At 37.1% G+C, this 12,017-nt stretch overlaps 1 protein-coding gene across 2 annotated transcripts in view; it reads right to left on the reverse strand.

The window, feature by feature from the left end:
* The window catches only part of Sugct (succinyl-CoA:glutarate-CoA transferase), a 683,098-nt gene that overhangs the window by 413,749 nt on the left and 257,332 nt on the right, over nucleotides 1-12,017 (reverse strand). The gene's annotated exons all lie outside the window — the stretch shown is intronic.

Genomic DNA, 12,017 nt, shown 5'->3' on the forward strand with positions numbered 1-12,017 from the left:
AAAATTTACATTTAAAAAGACTCCTAAAGTTAAGGGCCCTTTTTAAGCTGATGAGGGCAACACATTTGAGCTGTGCCTCCATCTCTGACTGATCAAAAGGAGGCTGCAGACATGCCACAGTGGATAAGTGCCTGGCTGTTCTTCTAGAGGACCTGGGTTCTATTGCTACCACTCACATGGGAAATAACAGATCTGATATCCTCACAGACATACATGTAGGCAAAATTCCAATGTTGTACATGAAGTAAATTTTAAGTAATTTTTTTGGTTTTCTGTATAACATCCCTGGCTGTCCTGGAACACACTCTGTAGACCACACTGGCTTTGAACTCATGGAGATCTGACTGCCTCTGTCTCCCAAGTGCTGGGATTAAAGGTGTATGCCACCACCACCCAACTAGTAAATTATATTTTTTAAAGATATGTGTCACAACATGCCAAAAAAGGCAGAGAAGGGAGGAAAGGAAGGAAACAAGCAAGGAAGGAATATGGCTACAGATTAAAAGGACTAGGTTAGATTTTGAGTAGCTTTAATAACTATTCCCTATTAATATTTTAAAGTATTCATGAAACAAATAAATTTTATATAAGAATATTTTTAAAAACTGAGTTACCAACATAGAAAACTGGGCAAAGAAAAACTATGACAAGGAATAAATAAATTATCCATATACTATACACTACTATAACCCAAAGAAACAGGTTATCACAGAACTCTTCTTTCTGTTTCCATATACACATTTATTAATATTTTATTACATTGTAATATTTTATTACATTGCTACTGTTCTTTTTAATATCCCCTCACAAGGATATTGGAATGTCATTATTTTAATAACCTATATATATATATATATGTGTGTGTGTGTGTGTATATATGTGTGTGTGTGTGTGTGTGTACATATCCAAATTTCAATTTCACTATTTATTTAACTGTAAGATGTCTTTTGTTTCATTTTATTAGTTTTAAAGTAAGTATTACTGTGACTTATGTGATTTTAAATCTAATTTACAGTGAAACTAACAAAATGTCTATACTAATTTATATTCTTTAAAATATATTCTTAACAAATACACTAAACTAGATAATTAAACCCTAGAACTATTTTACTTAACCTATACAGTATCAAGCATGTGACATAATTTTGAAGGCTCAGTTTATAATTCTATAGAATAAGAATGATTAGTACTTAACTTTAAAGTTATTGTAATGATTAAGTTTTTAGGTTACATTTATTCATCCATCTAACATAATACACTGTCTCCTCAGACACTGGGTATGGTGAGTAAAAAAATAACAGGGACCCTTCACATAAGACTTATATTCTAATAAAGTAGCAGATATCAACCAAATATTAATGGAAATAATGGCACACAGTGTCAGGTTTTAGAATGGAAGCATACAGACTATAAATAGTCCTAATACTGTTTGAGTTGAGGGATAAGAAGCAAAGAAAAACTCCCTTAGGAAATGCTTTCTGAGTTGAGAACTGAGAATTCATATGTGTGTGCTGAACAGAGTTGGGGAAAGTACATTGTTGATAAAGGAAAGAAGAATAAGTTTGGGAGAAGTAATATTTGTAATAACCCACAAAAGGAGAGAGAATAGCACAAGTGAGACTGCAGAAGAGGAAAGAGAGAGCTGAAGATCAGAGAAAATATGTTATGCACCATAAAGCTGAGATGAAGTCCCTAAAAGGGCTTGACGGATCATGCCTGTATTTCAGAAAGACCTCTCTTTCTTCAGTATAACCACTGGTTAGAGCATGAGACTAGAATTGAAGAAGCTGATTAAGAGACTGTTGTGATGATCATGACAAAAGATAGGATAGTCTTAGACTAACAGCCAAGTGAGTAGAGACAGAAGGAAATGGGGGTCAATGAATAAGTAAATGGGGAAGCTAGTGGAACTTATAATAGAGTAAGTCTGGTGCTTACAAACTGCAGGCTAAAGGAAAGGAAGATGGCATAGGTGACACTGATACTTACTTGCAAGAACTTTGTGATATTTCCCAGAGAAAATTTCACAAGTGGGAACCAGACTAAAAACTAAACCATAGCTAAAATCTTGGCAATCATTTGCTCATGATGCAGAACTGAAGAAATCACAAGAGTGAAATCATTTAGCAAGAGATGGAGTAGAGTGTGGACTAACAAATGCCATTGGGGCAACATTTTATGCTCTCAGAAAGAACTTCCCCAATGGCTCAAGATGCAGGTAAAGTGAGTCAAGGATGAAACAGCACTGGGAGACTCCAGGTAAACATATGAAAACCACATCAGCAAAGTCTGGCACAGGTGTGGATGTAGACAAGCCTCCTACATAGAGAGAATGGAAGGTACCAAAAATATTCCCAGTGCTTCTGCTTTCTCATGCAAGAGTGGTGATTTGGACTTGTTTAGGGAATTTGAGACAAGATGAGAAAGAATTCCACAGTTTGCTACAGACAATGAGAAAGCAAAGCATTTCAAGAAACACAATTGGAAGTGGATGTGTTGAGATACCAGATAGGTACTTCCTTATCATGTTTTAGTTACCTAGCCTTAGAATAAACACATACTCACATGTATTATGTTTAGGGTCTCTCCAGATAGATATGAAAAAGAAAACAAGTATTCAAAGATTAGAAAACTGCTGGGAATATTATAGAGCAATTAGGCATTAGCCATGAACCTAAGGAAGAAAGTTGTAAAGAATAGAAGAGTCTTAAACAAGGAGTATGCACGGTGCCAGTCAATGAAGAGCCCACCCTGAATAGTCATGATGGAGGGAATTTGAGAAAGCGAGGTGAAATAGCAGGACACAATAAATGCTCACAATGGAAAAGCTTCATTCAGCAGTTCTAGAAGGAAATTAGTTTCAGGTTATAAAGAGAAAACTACAATATGTACTGCATAAAGCTATTTCTGATATGAAACAGGGACTCAATTTCTGCCATTGTATCAAATAATTACTATCAGATCTACACACAGAGAAATCCCAGTATATTCAAAGCCCGAATATCCCAACACTAGTCCTCACCACTTTGTAAACAATTCCTTGTAATTCACTTGACTGCACATTAACCAGATTATGCAACACATGATGCCATGTTCACATCCTAAACTCACCTTTCACTGCAGCGAGTCATTAAGATAACTAGCTTGGTTGTAGACATTCATGGCTGAATGTTCTTATCTCAAATGAAAAAAACAACCCCTGTTTCTGCATGGTGGAAGGGTGTCTATTGGTTCTCAAGAACAAGGTCAGAGCGAAGCCTTTCCTCACAAGACACCAGAATTTATCTTTTGAAATTCTACTTTCTATCAAGTGTGTTTCACTGAAGATGGCAAGATTCCCAAATAGAATCTGCAAGATGATCTAGAATGTTGGCAATTCACAGTATTAGATATCCCAACAATCCAGGCCAACTTCATGAGCAAGAAGACATGAGAGTTCAAACAGTTAGAGAAGTTTCAAAAGCAAGAGGTAACCACATCTGAGGTTTAGGGGTAGATGTGCAGAACATGAGGCCGATATTAAGGGAGGGTAAAGAGAAAATCATTCTAGAATTTAGGCTGCACATGGAAGTTTCCCAGAGATAGTGTTTTCTGAACTTCCAGACTTCAGCCTAGCTCAGTAACTTCTGAATTACTAATGTGACCAAAAATAATAACACATACAGACTTCTACAAGCCCCTCACTAATTGAGTATAACTGATACTCAAACAGAAGGGCTATAGGTGGGAATATAGTTATGCCTTTCTGTGCTGTACAATTTCTTTATAAATTTCCCTCTCTGGGGAGGACTGATGAGCAAAGGGGTCAATACTGGGCTGGTTTAGCCCACAGTAACAGCTGACCTGAACAAGGGGGGAGCTCTTGGATCCCAGACTGATGGCTGGGAGGCTAGCATGGGACTGATCAAGACCCCCTGAATGTGGGTGTCAGTGAGGAGGCCTAGAAAATGTATGGGGCCTTGGGTAGTAGAACAGTATCCCTGACATACAAATGGACTTTGGGTGTCCATCCCACAATGAGGGATGCCTGAACTCTTGGGGGGAGGGCCTAGGCCCTGATCTGAATAAAATGACAGACTCTGGAAATCCCCCATGGAGAGCCTTACCCTTCCTGGGGAACAGAGAGGAATTGGGTGGGGGTGGGGGAAGCTGGTGGGGAGGAGGAGGAGGAGGGGAGGGAGTGGTAGCTAGGATTCACATGTGAATTAAACTTGTTTCTAATTTAAATAAAATAAAAAATAAAAAATTCCCTCTCTGGATATTATTACTATTGTCTGTGTCATTAATAACGAATGTACAATTGGTAGGGTATCAACTTCAAAACCAAGAGCACATACACTAAGCCTTCCTGGGGCTACATATTTTTAACAAAATGTTCTTCCACAAAAGGAATCATTGTTGATGACCTTTATGATCAGCAGGAAAAAGACATTCCATGAAGTTTAACTCACTGCTATCAGAATGTTCTCTGTAACATCAGGCAAATGACTTCTGGGTCGGTGCTGGTACACTGTGACAAATATAGACCAGTGTTTGCCATTGCTAACAGTTCAGTGCACCTTATGGTGCTGGAGCCGTCTGCCAGATGGCAACAAGTCATGGACTGCTTGTAGATCAAGAGCAGCGTCATCGATGGAATAGAACAATGCAGAAAATGGCAAGCAGTCCCAGTCTTTCAAACCTCCCTACTACCAATTTGGCCTCATGTACATATCTTTCATGTGGAATAACACATTTTGAAAACTCATTGCTGAATGCAAGCCCTTTCTTGTATTACATAATTCTACAGTATCCTTGAAAGCAATGCTATATGAGGATTTTCTGACTAGAATTCACCAAAGCCACAGGAAGTTTGGATTTTTAGAGATAATTTTGAGACTCCTTTAACTTATCTAGGATTTTCAATCACTTGGCTTCTGGCACCACTTGTAGAGGAAATAGCGAGGAAGGACATGTGGAAAGGTATTGAGTCATTCATGTCCTCCACAAATTATCATGGGATATGATTTTCCTTATAGTACTCTGTGAGGAGAGTCTTTCTTTTCTTTTCTTCAAGAAAACTTCAATGGAAAATAGAGACTCAAATCACCTTTTCTGAGACATGTGCGAGGAATCACTTCTGATGGTCCTGAACTGGCTGTTAAAGTGGATCTTAAGCCAGGTGACTTGGGAAGCTTATCAATAGCACCCACTTTTTAATGGGAAGTTAAGAACAGACTTAACCAGAGTATTTGATTTTTCACAAACACTCCAATGTAAAAATATCAATCATTCCCTAACTTCCCTCTTATATACCAAATATATTATGACACTTATGGATTTATACCAGCTACATGTCATATAGAAAATAGCATTTGTAACAAAAAGCCTACACCTACCTCAGACTCATGAGAAGGGTGTACAGAGTAGAACTCTAGTCATACAGGCACAGCATTTTACTACCACCTGTTAAAGACTCAAGCAAGAAAAGCATAGCAAATATAGTTGGAATAGGAATATCTTAAAGAAGTTTATATAATTGACCGACAATGTTTTTCAAGCATATATTAATCTCCACATTTATTAGTGAAAAAATTACACAATGTATGAACAGCAAGGCAGGAATTGGAGAAACCCCCAAGATTATAACTAGTGAAGCCTAGATGACAGATAAATTTCAGATCATGGTAATTTGAATGAGCATGGATAAGGAAAGCAGTTATTGGGATAGAGTGTGAGCATGTGGAAGGGAATAGGTATAAAACATGTCAGAACAATATGTGAAATCCCTATAGTTTGCAATTAGCCCATAAGATATATAGTGACTGTAGGTTCCCAGCTTATAAAGATAAGGCTCAGAGCATTGCTCCAGATTCTATACAAAAGACTGTGATCTCATGCAGAAAAATGTATTAACAGAAACCTGGAATTTAGCAAAAACAAACAAACATCAACAACAAAAGAGAGAATACAGGAAAAATAGCAGTCAAGCCATCACAAAAAGGTATAAGAAGCAAGGAGATTGATCTTTGGTGCATGTAGGTTTGTGGACAACAGACAAAAGCACCTTCAGGTCCCACATGCTAGCCAGCTATTGTTACAACAGTATATGGACAACAGGTAGCACTATTTTTGTTATATCACTACCACTGAGTGACTGCAAACTCAGAAACTGTAAAACTACTAAACATCCCAGTGCTGGAAATGGAAAACCTCCTTAGAGTCATTAGTCAGGGATTCCAGAAAGGCACCAAAATAATACAGATTACTGTCATGCTCTTGGTTGCCTCCCAGAAGTTGAAATTAAGTCCTTATTGCTGAAGACATAATACTTTGGACATGGGACTGGAGGAATCAAGCTGGAAATGACCCAAAAGTTTCCTCTCCAAGAACTAGTCCTTATAGAATCAGAAGGTGCTCAATAGGAAGGAATTTGTGCCTACTGCTGTAAACCTAGCCATTTGCCTGTAGCTGGTGAGGTCATGGACCCTAGAGAAGAACCTACTACAACACTTTCCTAAATAGGTATAATTTCTAACTGCATTCTAATATTCTAAATATGTATCATTATAACCACAGATAAGTAACTCTCACACGTGAAATTTTACAGCAAATGAATTACAAAAATCCATAACAGATCAAAGTGCTAAAAGCAAAATGCCAACTCTGTGGGGTGATACATGTGCAGCACAGCTCCTTCACCAAGACATCATAGACGAGGGAGGAGAAACACAGAAAGAGCCAGGGGACCAGGACAACTATCATAAGACACTGTCTTTTAAATATGGCAGGAAAGCCACATCCATGAAATCTCAACAATATGGTTGCTCAAACACAACCAGCCTAATGGTAACACCAGAAAACATGACAACATGGATGGGGGAAATTTCACAGTGCTCTACCCCTGGATGAAGTGCTACAGGCAATTAATGGCTATTTAGAGAGAGAGAATTAGTCTTCTCCAGGGACAAGCTCCTGATATCTTATCCAATCCTTAGTCATCCCTAAATAAACACACATAAGAGCAACACTAAGTGGACTCAGAAAGCTGTATTAACATATGAATACTTATACATGATATATACATATATGTGACAAAAATTAAAGAGAAAGAGATCATGCATGAATTTGATATAAAATGGGAGGGGTGGGAGGAGTGTAGGAAAGACAGAGGGGGTACAAATGATGTAAATACAGAACTCATATGTGAAATTCTCTAAAGGAAATTTAAAAATTAAGTTTTAAAAAAGGAAATATTAAACACCATACAAAAGACTTGATAGCAAAACTTGGAATCAGAAAGTAGGGTGGGGAGCAATTCTCAGGAATTCAAAGACAAAGGACCAGAACCCCTGAGAAGAAAATATACCAAGATGTACTACCACAGCCAACTTCCTTTCCCCTAAGATGATCACTGAAGCTTGGAGGTAAAGCTAAGTTAAAGACAGATAGTAGCTATGCTTCACTTAGCAGTCCTAAGTGCCCTAAGTTGAGATACTGACAGTCTCTACCTCTCTACTGAGTTATTTTTACTATATTTTTCCAAGGTCAAAGTTCAACATCGAAGAATATACCATCAGCCTCTATACCTCTTCTAGTATTACCTAGTAATTGGGTATAATCCTGAAAATAAAATGAACCTGGAATCTAAAGTATGCAAGGTGTGGCAGAAATTAAGCGCCTATAAGAAGACCTGGTGGACTGCAGGAACAGGTAAAATGTCCATAAATAGTGGCCAACTGAAATAATTCATAATGATATTCTGATATATTCATAAATTGATGTCTTGTGCAATCATACTCAGATAGGCTTCCTCCAGCAGTAAGACATTATGGGCAAAAGTCTAAGTTGGAGGTCTCCATCTTATCCTCTCCACAGAGCTTGGAGAAGTGGGAAGGACAGATTGTAAGAGTTAGAGGGGATGAAAGATACCAGAACATGACCTATTGGATCAACTAAGGTGGGGTCATATAGACTCACAGAGACTGAGTTGGCAAGTACAGGGCCTGCAGGTATCTGCACAGGTCCTCTGTATATATTATGGATATTAGCTTGATATTTTTCTGGGACTCCTCCTAACTCTGGGAACAGGTGTATGTCTGACTATTTTGTCTGCTCTTGGGAATCTTTTACTTCTATTGAGTTGCCTTGTCAAGCTCAATGTGAGGGCTTTTGCCTAGTCTTTTTTCATCTTGTTTGTTGTGATTGGCTGTTGTCTCTTGGATGCCTGTTCTTTTTTGAAGGGAAACAGATGAGAGTAGATCTGAGGGAGAGGGAAGGTGGGAGAGAGCTGGGAGGAGTGGCAGGAAGGGAAACTATTGTCAGGATGCATTGCATGAGAGAAGAATCTATCTTCGATAATACAGGAACTATATTATATTGAAAATAATATATGGTTTAAAATACATTATTTATTGAAAATATTATATATAATTCAAACTCCATATGAAAACTTTACAGGCATTTCTAGAAAGTAATGGAATAGAGTAAGTGAGATGGTTCAAAGGTTAAAAATGTTTGCCACTAATCATGATGATCTGAGTTTGATCCCCAGAACACACACAGAATGAGAGAACTGACTTCCACAAATTATTCTCTGTTCTCCACACATATTCTGTGGTACACACAAGTGTATCAACACTTGCACATGTACAAATACACACAGAGAGAGAATAAATACAAAATTTTAAATAAAAAAGCAATGGAACTGATGTACAGATGAAATGCTTGAAGCATATTGTAGAACACTGAGAAAACCACCCTACTCCAGGATGTGAAATCTTTTTTTCTAAACTGTAGATGAATCCCAAGGCTTTTGCATGATATTCATGCTTTTTGCCACTGATCTACATCAACATCTCTTGAACAGTTTTTAAGAGTCATTCCTTAGTGAAATATTTAAAGCACCTCTACGGTGAAAAATTAAAATACCAAGGAAAGCAATTGGAGAAAACACTAAAAGATAAAAATTCCTCCTGTGCTCATAGATCAGCAGAATGAATATTAAGAAATGGCTACCCTACAAAAACCAATATACATATTCAATGCTATCAGCATCAAAATCCCAGCATCATTCTTTACAGAAAGAGGAAAAACAATTTTAATACTCATATGGATACCGAAACAGTTCTAAACAAAATGAACAATTCTAGCAATATCACCACACCTGATTTCAAATTATATTAAAGAGTCAGAGTGACAAAAACAGCATGGTATTGCCACAGAAACAAAAATGCAGCTCACTAGAACAGACTTGTGTATAAGCTCGCATAGTTATGGCTGATTTTTAAAAGGTTTCTAAAATACACATTGGAAAAAAGAAAGTTTAGACAATAAATTATGCTCAGAAATCTAAACATCCACATGTAGAAGAATAAAGCTAAATCACTCTCATCCTGTACAAAAGTCACCTCCAAATGTAACAAAGGTCTATATGTGACTAGAAGAGAGAAAAAACAGACCCAAACTTCTAACAATACAATGCAGAACTATACTGAATTGCCAGGAGATTAGGGGCCCAAAACATACTTTAACAATTTCGAAGCTGTGGAACAATCATTTTAAAAAAGATGTAATCTGAACATTATTCTGTATGTACCCATGTCTCTGACATTGGTTATACACAAGAGTTGGATTCCCACAGACACATACACCATGGTTGAATCCTGGTTGTGTTCTGCAAGGCTTTCAACAAAATGTTGTTGAATTAGGAAGTTGTGTCTCCCAAAGTAACTTAAGAGCAGAGTCAGTAGAAACCTTTCAAAACAACATGAAAAGAAATTCAAGTCTTTCTGGTCAATCAGTAACAAAAATCAGTGTTCCTAGTCTCATAACTACTTATGAAGACACAGACATATTTGTGCCTTCTATGCCTTATTTATCTTACCATATGAACATACTACATTATCTAAAATGTCCAAGGGTAGCTAGATATGTTGGTTTATTTTAGGGTTTATTTGAATGTTTGAGCAAATGTTATATTTTAGTTTGTCTGAGAATCCTGCCCTGTGAATAAACATGAAAAACACTGAGGAAATTTTATATATAGTAACATGAGGCAAATTTAACATTGCCTGTCCCCCAAAATACAGCTCTTAGTCTCAGTAGTATGTTTAATAAATATTTCAGTTGAAACTCCTTGAAGAAATATCTCTATACAGTGTTCAACTGAATGTTTCTCATCTTTCCTTGAATGAAAACGTAAAGCTACCATTCCTATGCCAGTCAACTGATTAACTAACTAGTCAGGAATTAATCGATCACATCAGCTCCAAGACTCAAAAGTCTTGAGATATGGCAATGGGATGATCATATTGAGTCAGAAACTAAATAAGAAAGTCAGAGATTCTCAGGAAAAATAAATCTTGGACAAAAGACCAGACTACACAGAAGAAGCAGGGACAGGGATAAAGCAGCTGCCTCATTCCTGATGGCACCTTGATCCTGATAAACCAGGGTTCTCATGCATAGTAGTTTTGGAGGGAGCAGGGAACAAGAAGGTTGAATCTACCTGATGAAACTATGATCCATCTGCCTCGCACAGGGCCTGGTCCTTCAGAAGACCTTATAGGTACACCTGTTTGGAAAACATTTTGTACTAGATTCTTTTGTTTGTTTTTTATTTAGTTTGTTGGTTGTTTTTTTTTCCAAGACAGGGTTTCTCTATAACAGCTCTAACTGTCCTGGAACTCACTCTGTAGACCAGACTGGCCTCAGACTCACAGAGATCCACCTGCTTCTGCCTCCTGAGTACTGGGATTAAAGGTGTGCATCATCACCACCTGGCTATTGTACTAGTTCCATAATACAATTGCATAAAGGACAAATAGAGTCATCTTTTTTTAAGCACCTCCACTCAGACACACAAATACACAGATACCACATATATACTTCCTCTTCACTCAAAAAAGTTTCAGAAATCAAGTTCAAACGCCTTTTTAAACTGCACTCTTCCAAAATCAAACGGATTAATGAATTTTCAATCTCCAAAAAGGACTACAGTTTTTAAATGGTATTTCTCAAATAAGTTTAATCAGAAATTCCTTTTAACATCTCACCAATTAATTTTTCTCGGAAAAGCACCACAGAACAATCTGAGAAAGTCTGCATTTTCTTTCAGATCTCTATACGTAGCAATTGCCCTGTTGACAGCCAGAAGGCTCTAGAGGGCATAAGCCCTCATCCTCTCCCATATTAATTTTACAAATTAACTCATGGATTGTACATTGTATTTAATATCATCCCTTCATGGAGATAATCATGCTTGCAATTTTATATGATTCCCTAAATAAAGGCTTTGGATAAATTCCAAAAGAAAAATGCTGTAAATTATTTCACTTTAGTGTGTCCCTATAGCTCAGCTTTTTAAAATAGGAGAGCTTATTATCTAGAAAGGGTTTTGTGACTATTAAAGCTTGTTAATCACATATCATAAGGAGAGAAAGATATTCACAAGCACTAAATAGTTTATGTTCTTAGACACTTCTCTACATACGCTGTTAATCAAAATTTTAGGGCTACAGTGTAACTCAGTGATTGTATTTGCTAAGATACACCTTGGTTTGATCCCAGCACAACACACACATTCATGCATTCTCTTGTACATACACAGAGGCATGCAATAATACATGAATGTACAATACATGCATGCACACTAATTATTTAAATGTATGTAATACATTGTTTAACTTCTCAGGTTTTATCTCCTATTTCCATGTACATGTATGTCACTTATTACTTTCCTCTTTATTCTAAATAATAGGCTATTTAGCTAACACTTGGAAACCTACTAAATCTTCTCAGTCCTTTCTGAAGGAAGAGGGTTTATCACGCCTTAACAGATCTTTTACTGTAAAGAGACTGATCATCTGGAATTGCATGGTTAGCCACTAGGCAAGTGGTTACTGTATGTGCCAGACATGCTATTGAATTCATCTGATGAATCACCTTGTGTATCAGCACATGATATCTGGATCACTATAGATTTACTATATTCAAGAAGTGGACACACCAAAAGAGAAGCAGCTCCCTAACATATT

The sequence above is a fragment of the Mesocricetus auratus genome, unplaced genomic scaffold (genome assembly GCF_017639785.1).
Source record: "Mesocricetus auratus isolate SY011 unplaced genomic scaffold, BCM_Maur_2.0 Super-Scaffold_100013, whole genome shotgun sequence".
NCBI lineage: Eukaryota > Metazoa > Chordata > Mammalia > Rodentia > Cricetidae > Mesocricetus > Mesocricetus auratus.